Genomic DNA, 9,790 nt, shown 5'->3' with positions numbered 1-9,790 from the left:
CGGTAGTACTATGTCCATTTTTCTGAGGAACCGCCAGACTGATTTCCAGAGTAGTTGTACAAGCTTGCAATCCCACCAACAATGGAGGAGTGTTCCTCTAAACTTCAAATTTTATAAATTCTAGAAAAATAAGAAAACAGAAATTTAACATTAGAATTATAACTAACTCATAAACTTACTTAAATTTAATATCTGAAGATTTAAACATTTTCCTATGACTGTAGCAAAGGATTTGACAGGATTTTTTTTTTTTATAGTATTAAAGATTTGGAATGGTAAAAAGAATGGCAAAGATCTTAGATACATTTACCAAAAAAAGAGAAATAATTTAGTATTATGGGTTAGAAACACATTTAATATTTATTTAAAGTCTATCTACCTATCTATCTACTCATTCATTTATATGTATGCGAGACTGCATGAGGTTCTATTGTGGGAAATATTAAAAAAGAACCGGAACTCTGCCCTGGCGGCCTGGCCTGCCATGCACTAAAAGGCAATAGCCGGCCTGTTACTATCTCGTGGAAATTCTCTGACTCAGAGCTCCAAAATCTTACCACCCTGCTCGCTAAGTTCCTACTGGCAGGTCGCTACCACACCAGCTCCATGCTTCATAACCCCCCACAACTTTTGTGGTATACCTCAGGCAAAGCCACACTCTGCCGTCGTACCTTTCTCTCTTGACCCCAGTTGAGCTGCCATGTAAAGGAAAACGCAACACAAACTTAGTTCAGAAACAACGGTAGCTCAATCGCTGGGTGCAACAACTAAAATCCTAATCTTGTAAGCTTTAGTAAATCTAAATCCTCCAGTGGCGAATCCTGATGGATCCACCAGTGAAACTGGGAGACACTTGTAACCACATCTTGTCCTCATGCTATCCGTGTCCAAAAGGACCTAACTCTCTCCTGCTTCCTCTCTTCCTCAGTCCAACTCGGAAGTCCCACCTACTTACCCAGTGATTGGTTCCTTAATTCTTTAGGTGATGGTTCAGAAGAAGTCACCTGAGTATGTGACTCATTCCCCTCCCAGGAGAGCAGGATTAGCATAAAAATACAAGCAACCCCAAGATCCACAACAAGGTTCTGTGCAGGTATCCGCAGAGGTCAGAGGGCATCAGATCTCCTTACTAGGAACGCCTGTGTCTTGGTGTTGACGCTATGTCTTAAGCCTTGGTGATGACTGTGCCTTGCTGCTACCCCTAAGATAGATAAGAGGGCTCATACATCCTGTTAGTCATGTGCTCTGACACTCTGCGATACAATCATATGCAGAGATTGAGAAATGAATGTGAGGATATTGGTAACTAAATCATGAATTCAATAATGTTTTTTATTTGATCTTTGTATTTCTCAGGTCCAGGGGATTGAAGCCAGGGCTGCTTGCCTAAGCTTCACCCGTATTCCTTAAGCAATACTTTTTAGAAGACAGTGTTGGAGGCTGAAAGATGGCTCAGTGGATAAAGTACTGACTGCACAAACCTGTGGAGTTCAGATCCCCAGAGCCCATGTAAAAGCCTGGCAGGTATGGTAGATGCTTTTAATCCTAGTACTTGGGAGGCTGAAACAATAGATCCCCAAGGCAAGCTGGCTTGCTAGAATTGGTGAACTTAGGTTCAATGAGAGAGCCTGCCTCAATAAATGAAATGGAAAGCAATTGAGAAAGATAACCAGCATCAACTTAGGGCCTCCAAACACATATGTAGATATGCACCTGTACACACATATGAACCCAAACACATCTGAATGCACATGTGCTCAAACACACACACACACACACACACACACACACACACACACACACACACACNNTCTCTCTCTCTCTCTCTCTCTCTCACACACACACACACACACTTTTTTAATTAAAAAAGGCAGCATTACATTGTTAAAATATTAGGCCTTAATTAAAAAGAAAATTAGAAATAAACAAATGGGGGAAATAATTACTCATGAATTCACCATGCAAAGGAAAAACCTTATTTCATATTTTAGTTAATTTCTTTTCACGCTTTTCTCTACCTCTTTAAAACAGTTCTTATGGTCACCAAAACAATAATTATTTTTGCATTAATAACTGGGGCAAGGAGAGAAAAGGGTGATTCCTTTCTTGACCATCAGAAGGTTTCTGAAGCATACCTCTAAAACAAAAGACAGATGATTGACAAGCCATACCTTCTAAACATCTTCAAAAAGCACTACAAACTAGGGCCAAACATTCAATGACACTGGGGGCCATTTTCACTTAAACCACCACAGTGATCCACTCCTGGGGAGGAGGAATTCTGTTTCTGTGACTCATTCTGAGGAGAGCAATGATATGAGAGACAGAAGAAGGAAAAAATCAGATAGAAAATTTGCTTCCGAGGCTGCTTCTGAGGCCTTGACTTTGGAAACTGTTTTTCAAGCTTTAACACAGTCTTACTCTTTTGTGGTGCTATGGCAGAATCCTGGAGTCTGGGTAATTTATAAAGAACAGAAATTTATTTTCTCAGTGGGGCACAGCAGTGCATACCTGTAATCCCAACACTGGGGAGGGAAGTGGAAGTTTCTGGTTTCTTTGGAGACTCAGTTGTGTCATGTGCTGTTTTTCTGGAAACTGTCTTGTGGAGGATGTTTTTCATGAGGCAGATATGTGGGAGGATGTTTTGCTGAGAAAAGACACGTGGTGTTTTCTTGGAAGCTGCCTGGATAAAGGGCATGTGATGTTTTTGCTAGAGTAGGTGGCTGAGAGAATATGTGATGTTTGGAAATGGTATAAATATATTCTAACAGACAGTGGACAATACTGTGTGGTATTGGTTCATCTTGCCATTTTTTGCTGGTCATCATTGGGCTTTGCTGATGCTGATCTTCACTGCATGGTATTGGTTCACCTTGCCACTCTTTGCTGGTCATTCTTTCTCATGACTTCATAGAGAGAAACACCAAAAAAAAAAAAAAAAAAAAAAAATTCCGGTGGTATTCCAGCAGCTTCTTGCTGCTTCCAATTGCTGATTCATGAAGTGTTTGTGAATGGATCAAGCTGCTGCTGCTGCTATCCTCTGGTGGGTGGTGGGTTAGAAGGGAGGTTAAAGCATTTAAGTACCCGTATTAAACTAGATTTTAAAAAATATAAGCCAACAGAGGAGGCTGAAGCAGAAGGGCTACAAATTCAAGGCCTACCTGGACTCCACTGTGAGAACCTGTCTTGTATCTACAGTGTGAACCCAAACCAAGTTGATTTTTAATGTTTTATTTAATACTGTATTTCATGTGTAGGTTTCTTCTTCATTTTAATTAGCAGAGAAAGTGACAGACTGGCTGTAGTGAGAAGCTGTCTAAAGATAAGATGCCAGCATGTTTAGTATTTGGTGAAGGCCTACTTCATGGAAGCAGCCCTATCTTGATGTTCTTATTTGGCAGAAGAAAGAAGAGAATAAAACTCAAGCATTGAAAACAATGTGTGTGTATGGGCTCACTTTACCCATGAGAGATCTGTCTTCATGACTTAATTATATTGTGAAGGTCCTAGTTCTTCTTCTTCTTATTATTATTATTATTATTATCATTATTATTATTTTGGTTTTTTGAGACAGGGTTTTCTGTATAGCCCTGGCTGTCCTGGAACTTACTTTGTAGACCAGGCTGGCCTTGAACTCAGAAATCTGCCTGCCTCCGCCTCCCGAGTGCTGGGATTAAAGGCGTGCGGCACCACACCCGGCTCCTTAATACTATTATTGATTTACCACACACACACACACACACACACACACACACACACACACACACACACATTTTGCCATACATACACAGTTCTCATCAGCAGATGAATGGATATGTAGATACATAGGGGCCAGTGAGATAGCTCAGTGAGTAAAATCATCTGCTACCAAGCCTGATAGTTTGAAGTTAAATCCATGGTATCTCTATGGTAGACCGAGAGAGCTGACTCCACAAGCTGTCCCCACACATGCATGCTATGCCATGCACCTGTTTACACATACACAAAAATATGCAAAATGAATAAATGTAATAAAAAATTATAGATATATAATTTTTATAAAAATTACAGATATATAGAAAATATGATATATAGATAAGATGGGAATTTTAATTAGCCATAAAAATAACAAAATTATATCATTTTCAGAAAAATTGATGGAACTAAAGATTAGCATAGTAAGCTGAAGAAAACCAGATTCAGAAGGAGAAATATTCCATATTTTCTCTTGTTTCCATTGTCCAGGCTAAAAAAAAAATACATGAAAATAGAAAGGACTATTTGGTCTGAGGAAGGAGAAAAGGTGAGAAGGCAGAAAAGAGAGGAAGGTGGGGATAAATATCATGCAAATGAATTATACACATGCATAAAGATGTCATATAGTTACTGTAAGCTATCAGAAATGAATGGGATGTTGACAATAGAGGCTTAACTGTTACAGGGCAATTAACTGCTTTCTGATTGAATTTAGACCTGCTCCAAAGGAGGGGATGTCATGCCTGCTACTATAATCCCGCTGGAAAGTGCATGTTTTAGGATGTCATAGGCCCTAGGATAGGACCCGCTAGTGGTATTTTGCCAAATGGTCACACTGTCAAATTGCATTCTACATATTTATGTTTCTACCCATAGACCTGGGCTGCTCTCGACTTTGGCCAGAGAAGTTTCTTTTTGCAATAGGCAACAGGCAATGTTGCAATGTGTGCGTGGCCTAAGTGCTGAGAAGAAGGGAGCGAGTGCCCAGCCCCTAAATGAGACATTTTCCTCCTCCTCTACCGCCATCACCAAGGTTCCAGGAACATGGAACAAGAAGCGGTGAGAAGAATGTAAGAGCTAGATCATTGCAAGGAGGACTGCAATCTGCGCAAGGCGTGCTGGTTGCACTTATGATCTCACACAAGATCAAGCCAACCAAACCTGCATGGGCTGGGAGGTGCTGCCCTGCCCCATCTCTTACTGAACAGCTATTGGGGGCGGGCGGTGGGTGGGGCAGGGACTCATGCCTGCTTGAAAGTGTGGCCAAAGGTAGAGTTCCCATATCCCATTGGGTGACCATTCACCCATACACATTCAGGAAACAGTGACTGAACTTAAAGGGTTAATATTTTCTAAAAGAGAATATGGAGTTAGGAGGGGCCATGCAGGAGGTGGGGCTTAGAAGAGTTGGATAGAGAAATTTGGGGATGGACAAGACCATGTTTCGTTGTGTATGTGTATGAAATTCTCAAGAATAAAGACAAATTAATATTACAAAAAATAGGAACAGTTCATAGGTCATTCCCAACTGACAAAGTAGTAAGTTCCCAAGATTCATTTTTTAAAAAATATGTATGCTGGGCAGTGGTGGTGCATACTTTTAGTCCCAGAACTTGCGAGGTAGAGGCAAGCAGATCTCTGAGTTTGAGGCCAGGCTGGTCTACATAGATAGTTCCAGGACAGACAAGGCTACAGAGACACCCTGTTCCAAAACCAAACCAAACCAAACCAAACCAAACCAAACCAAACCAAACCAAACCAAACCAAACCAACCAACTAAACAAACAAACAAAAAGAATATATTAAAAGGAATGGCTTTGGGAGTAATATTAAAATAAATTTAGCTCTCCCAGCTCTACCCCATTACTGTGTTTAAATAGTCTGTAGTGTTTCATCCATGCTAGCCAAGAATTCTACCACTGAGCCCATAAGCCTCTTAAAATCATTAAGATTCTGGGTGTTTTTCCAAAAAGATTAAAAACTGCTGTTGATTCAAGGAATGACTGGCTAATCTAAGGAATACATTTTCCAAAAATATTATAATCGAGATGAATTTCCAGAAGTGTTGAAAGCATTTAGTTGTAAATTGAGCTACCTAGAGATCAAAGTTGATACAAGTAATTTTTCAAAGCAATTATCAAAACCCAAATTTTGCTAAGAAATTTCAGTAAATTTTTTTCTTAGATTTCTTTATTTCATTTCATGTGTATGGGTGTTTGCTTGCATGTATGTATGTGTACCACATGCATGACTGGTGGAGAGAGGCCAGAAGGCAGCACCGGATAACTTGGCACTGGAGTTACAGTGGTTCTGAGCCACCATGTGGGTGATGGGAACTGAACCCAGGTCCTCTCAGAGAGTAACAAGGACCCTTAACTGCAGAGCCACCTCTCCAGCACCCCACCCCTGCTTCATAACATTTCATTTTTACTGTAGTTCACCATCACTTGGCTTCTCTTAACCAGTAAAGGAAGTTGCAGAAGATTTAACTGACTAAAAGTCTGTGTATTACTTCGTATCCTTTTCCATTGTCTCTTAAATGATTATGCTAGTCAATAAAAGAATAGCAGAGTGGGTTGTAAACTTCCTTAGTGTTAAAGCCATCAATCAGTCATGCTGGTAATCTGTGTAACTTCTAGAACAATGTACTGTGCATAGAGAAATTACTGAGAGCAAATAAGAGTGATACAAAGTACAATTGCATTTGTATAGGAAAGGCCTTTAAATTCTCAGTAGCATGTGTGTTTTCCTTATTGTTCTGGAGGACACAAGTAAACAAAGCTATCAGTCTTAATCTTAATATGCTATAGAACAGATTGACTGGGCAAACATATCCACATGTGACAAAACAATTGATGTCACAAAGTAACATTGCTATAGGATTTTCTTTGAATTTATTGTTAACAAAGGAACGTAATCAGTAATCTTAGCACTTTGGAAGCTGAGGCAGAAGTATGAAGTTAGTTTACACAATAGGGTACAACCTTGTCAAAACATAACAAATCAATCATAAATAGATAAGAGCATTGTAGGATTTTGCAATGAGTCTGACTTCAATAGGAAATACAGTGTGATTATGGTATACAAGCAAGTATTGATGTCCAAAGCATAGATTTTTTTTTTTAAATAAGATTTATCAACAAATCCTCATGTGATTCTTACTCATTTGTCATTGATTTCAAAATGCACTCAAAGAAATTTTGGGTGTTTGAACTGTCTTTAAGTGTCATAACTGTCCTGTAAGAACTGAAGAAAAGCAGTTTTCTCAACAGCTGATGCTAAATCCTAGCACTTGTGTAAAGAGAAACGGGTTGTTTGCAGGAAGTGTGCACTTCAATGCATTGTTCAGAAAAAGCCCTCTGCAAATATGTGCTGTTGAGCTTTGGCAGGCACTCTCAACACCAGGGAGGGTTCCAGAGCTCTAGGCTTCACAGTTGAGCAAGACTGTTTATCTTAGGAAATGCTTGTATCATTTAATAGATCAGGGCTAAAATGCAGTAGGTGGTCAATAAATGACACCTATTTGTAAAGCATTCTTGATAGTAAGCAACTGTGTGTGTGTGTGTGTATGCGCGTGCTCACGCTCTTGCGCACACACATAGGTGTGAAACACTGTTCTCTGTATGCTCTGTAAACAGCCATTGTAGACATCTCTCTCCTTAATTGCTTGTGTATTGCTGCTTGGTACAAAGTTTAATTTGCATTGGTGAAGAGATTCTCTGAACTCAGATTTGTGCTTGTTGTCACCAGAGGAAAAGGGAGTAAGCCAGGTTGGGCAGTGGTGGAGCAGGGCTTTAACCTCAGCAATCAGAAGGCAGAGGCAGGCAGATCTCTCAGTTCATTGGCAACCTGGTCTACACAGTGAGTTCCAGGACAGCTGCCAAGGCTACACACACACACACACACCGTCTCAAAAAACAAAAGAACAATAGCAGTATCACACACACTCACACAGCAAACAAANAAACAAACCAAAAAAAAAAAAAAAAAAAAAAAAAAAGAAAGAAAAGGGGACTAGGAATTGAAAGCATTGTCTTTAAACCACTTGCTAGTTAAATTAACCTTGGCACTATTGCTATTTTAGATCAGGTCTGGAGAAACAAACAACAAAAAGAACAAGAACTAAGACATCTAGGTCTTTCTAAGGCACCAGCCACATAGAATAGCTGTCAAGAGTTGTTCTATGTTAACAAAATCAGCTTTTAAAAGAGTTTGTCTTTTATGAGTGTTTTGCCTGCTGTATGTCTCTGCAGCTTGTGTGCCCATGGTGTTGGATCCCCTCACCAATTGTTATGTGCTGCCATGTAAGTTCTGAGCCTTGAACCTGGATCCTCTGAAAGAGCTGCCAGTGCTGCTACATGATGAGCCACCTCTCCAGCCCCAGAAAGTCCATTTTAAAATATGCCTGGAGGCCGTTGATATGCCACAGTCATAGAGCACTGGCATACTGTCTTAGTTATGGTTTTGCTGCTGTGAAAGACACCATGACCATGGCAACTCTTATAAGGACAGCATTTAATTGGGGCTGGCTTACAGGTTCATAGGTTCAGTCCATTAACATTAAGGCAGGAACATGGCAGCATCTAGGCAGACGTGATGCAGGCAGAGCTGAGAGTTCTACATCTTCATCTGAAGGCTGCTAGTGGAAGACTAACTTCTAGGCAGCTAGAATGAGGGTGTTAAATGCCCACACTCACATTGACACACCTACTCTAGCAAGGCCACACCTACTCCAATAGGGCCAAACTTTCTAATCGTGCCACTCTCTGAGCTGAGCATACACAAACTATAACACATACCAACATGAATAGAATTCAACAATTCATGAAAAGGACTGAGCCAATAGGAACATCAGTGATTCAATTGTGCTATGTGGATATCTCAGGTTGCACATTATTCCTATCACACTCTTACTAAGAGAGTGTCTAGCTTTCAGTCACAAAGCTAATGAGTGACAGAACTAGAATTCAAATTCAGGTAGTGAAAAAAGGAGGAGGAAATAGGGGGCTGGATTCATAGTTTCAATATCAAGAACATACTTCCAAGAATAGGAGTGAGGCAAGAAAGACAGACAGACTGCTCTCCCTCTCAGGTCTCCATGGGTTTCTGTCTTTCCTTCTGGAAGTTCTGTCTTCACCTTGCCTCTCCTTACAGGTGTTCCTGGGGAGGGAATTTGGGCTACTATACCTGACTACTAAGCAGGTTCTTTCAAAAGTCCTACTTTATATGTGAATTTGTGCTAACTTATATCCACACCAGGATATGAGAGTATCCACACTATTCTCACCAATGAATTCATCTATAAATTAAGCAAATTGGTAAAACAGATTCATGGAGAATACACTGTTTCTGCTATGTTAAGTTTGAACATCAATAAAGTGTGGTAGACATGCTAATCTGTGAATTGATTTGCATATACTTTATTTAAAATGTCGTTTTGTTCATTTAAAATAACTCTTATTTGTCCTTACATTGTACTATATACTTTTGCCCCTAATTTGTATGCACAAGCCACTGCTTCTGAATTGAGGTTCCAAAAAGACGACGGCCCCATTTTATCTGTGACAGTGTCCAACGTATGAAAGAGAAAATACACACTGTACTTTGTGAATTATTCTTAAGATTAATTAGCTAATGTAAGCTAAGCATCTCTTTTGCATTATCTGTCAAAGAACACGCCAGTCACCTTACACAACCAAAGTTTTACTCTTGGCAAAAATCACACAATTCCCCTTCAGAGTTTAGAAGGGGAACCAGAAGTAAGATGCAGAATCTCTGAAAGATAAACTACAGTTGCCAATTACTGAATTGAGGACGTGAGCTCTGACTGTGAAGTCTCTTGAGCACAAATCACAGCAGCGATAACGCTTGCAATCTCGAAAGCCTAGGCGCGCCAGCTGTCCCCAAGCTGGTCCGGATACTAATTTTCTCTTCGCTCGCTGTGAATTTTAGAAAACTCGCGGTGAAAATGCGAAGGCCGAAGCAGAGAGCGCGCGCGAGGCGTCCGGCATCTCCTTCCGAGAGGTTAGCTCGCTTCTGGTTTTAGACAGTAGCT

The sequence above is a fragment of the Mus caroli genome, chromosome 13, assembly GCF_900094665.2.
Source record: "Mus caroli chromosome 13, CAROLI_EIJ_v1.1, whole genome shotgun sequence".
NCBI classification, from domain to species: domain Eukaryota; kingdom Metazoa; phylum Chordata; class Mammalia; order Rodentia; family Muridae; genus Mus; species Mus caroli.
Note: the sequence above shows the minus strand (reverse complement) of the source record.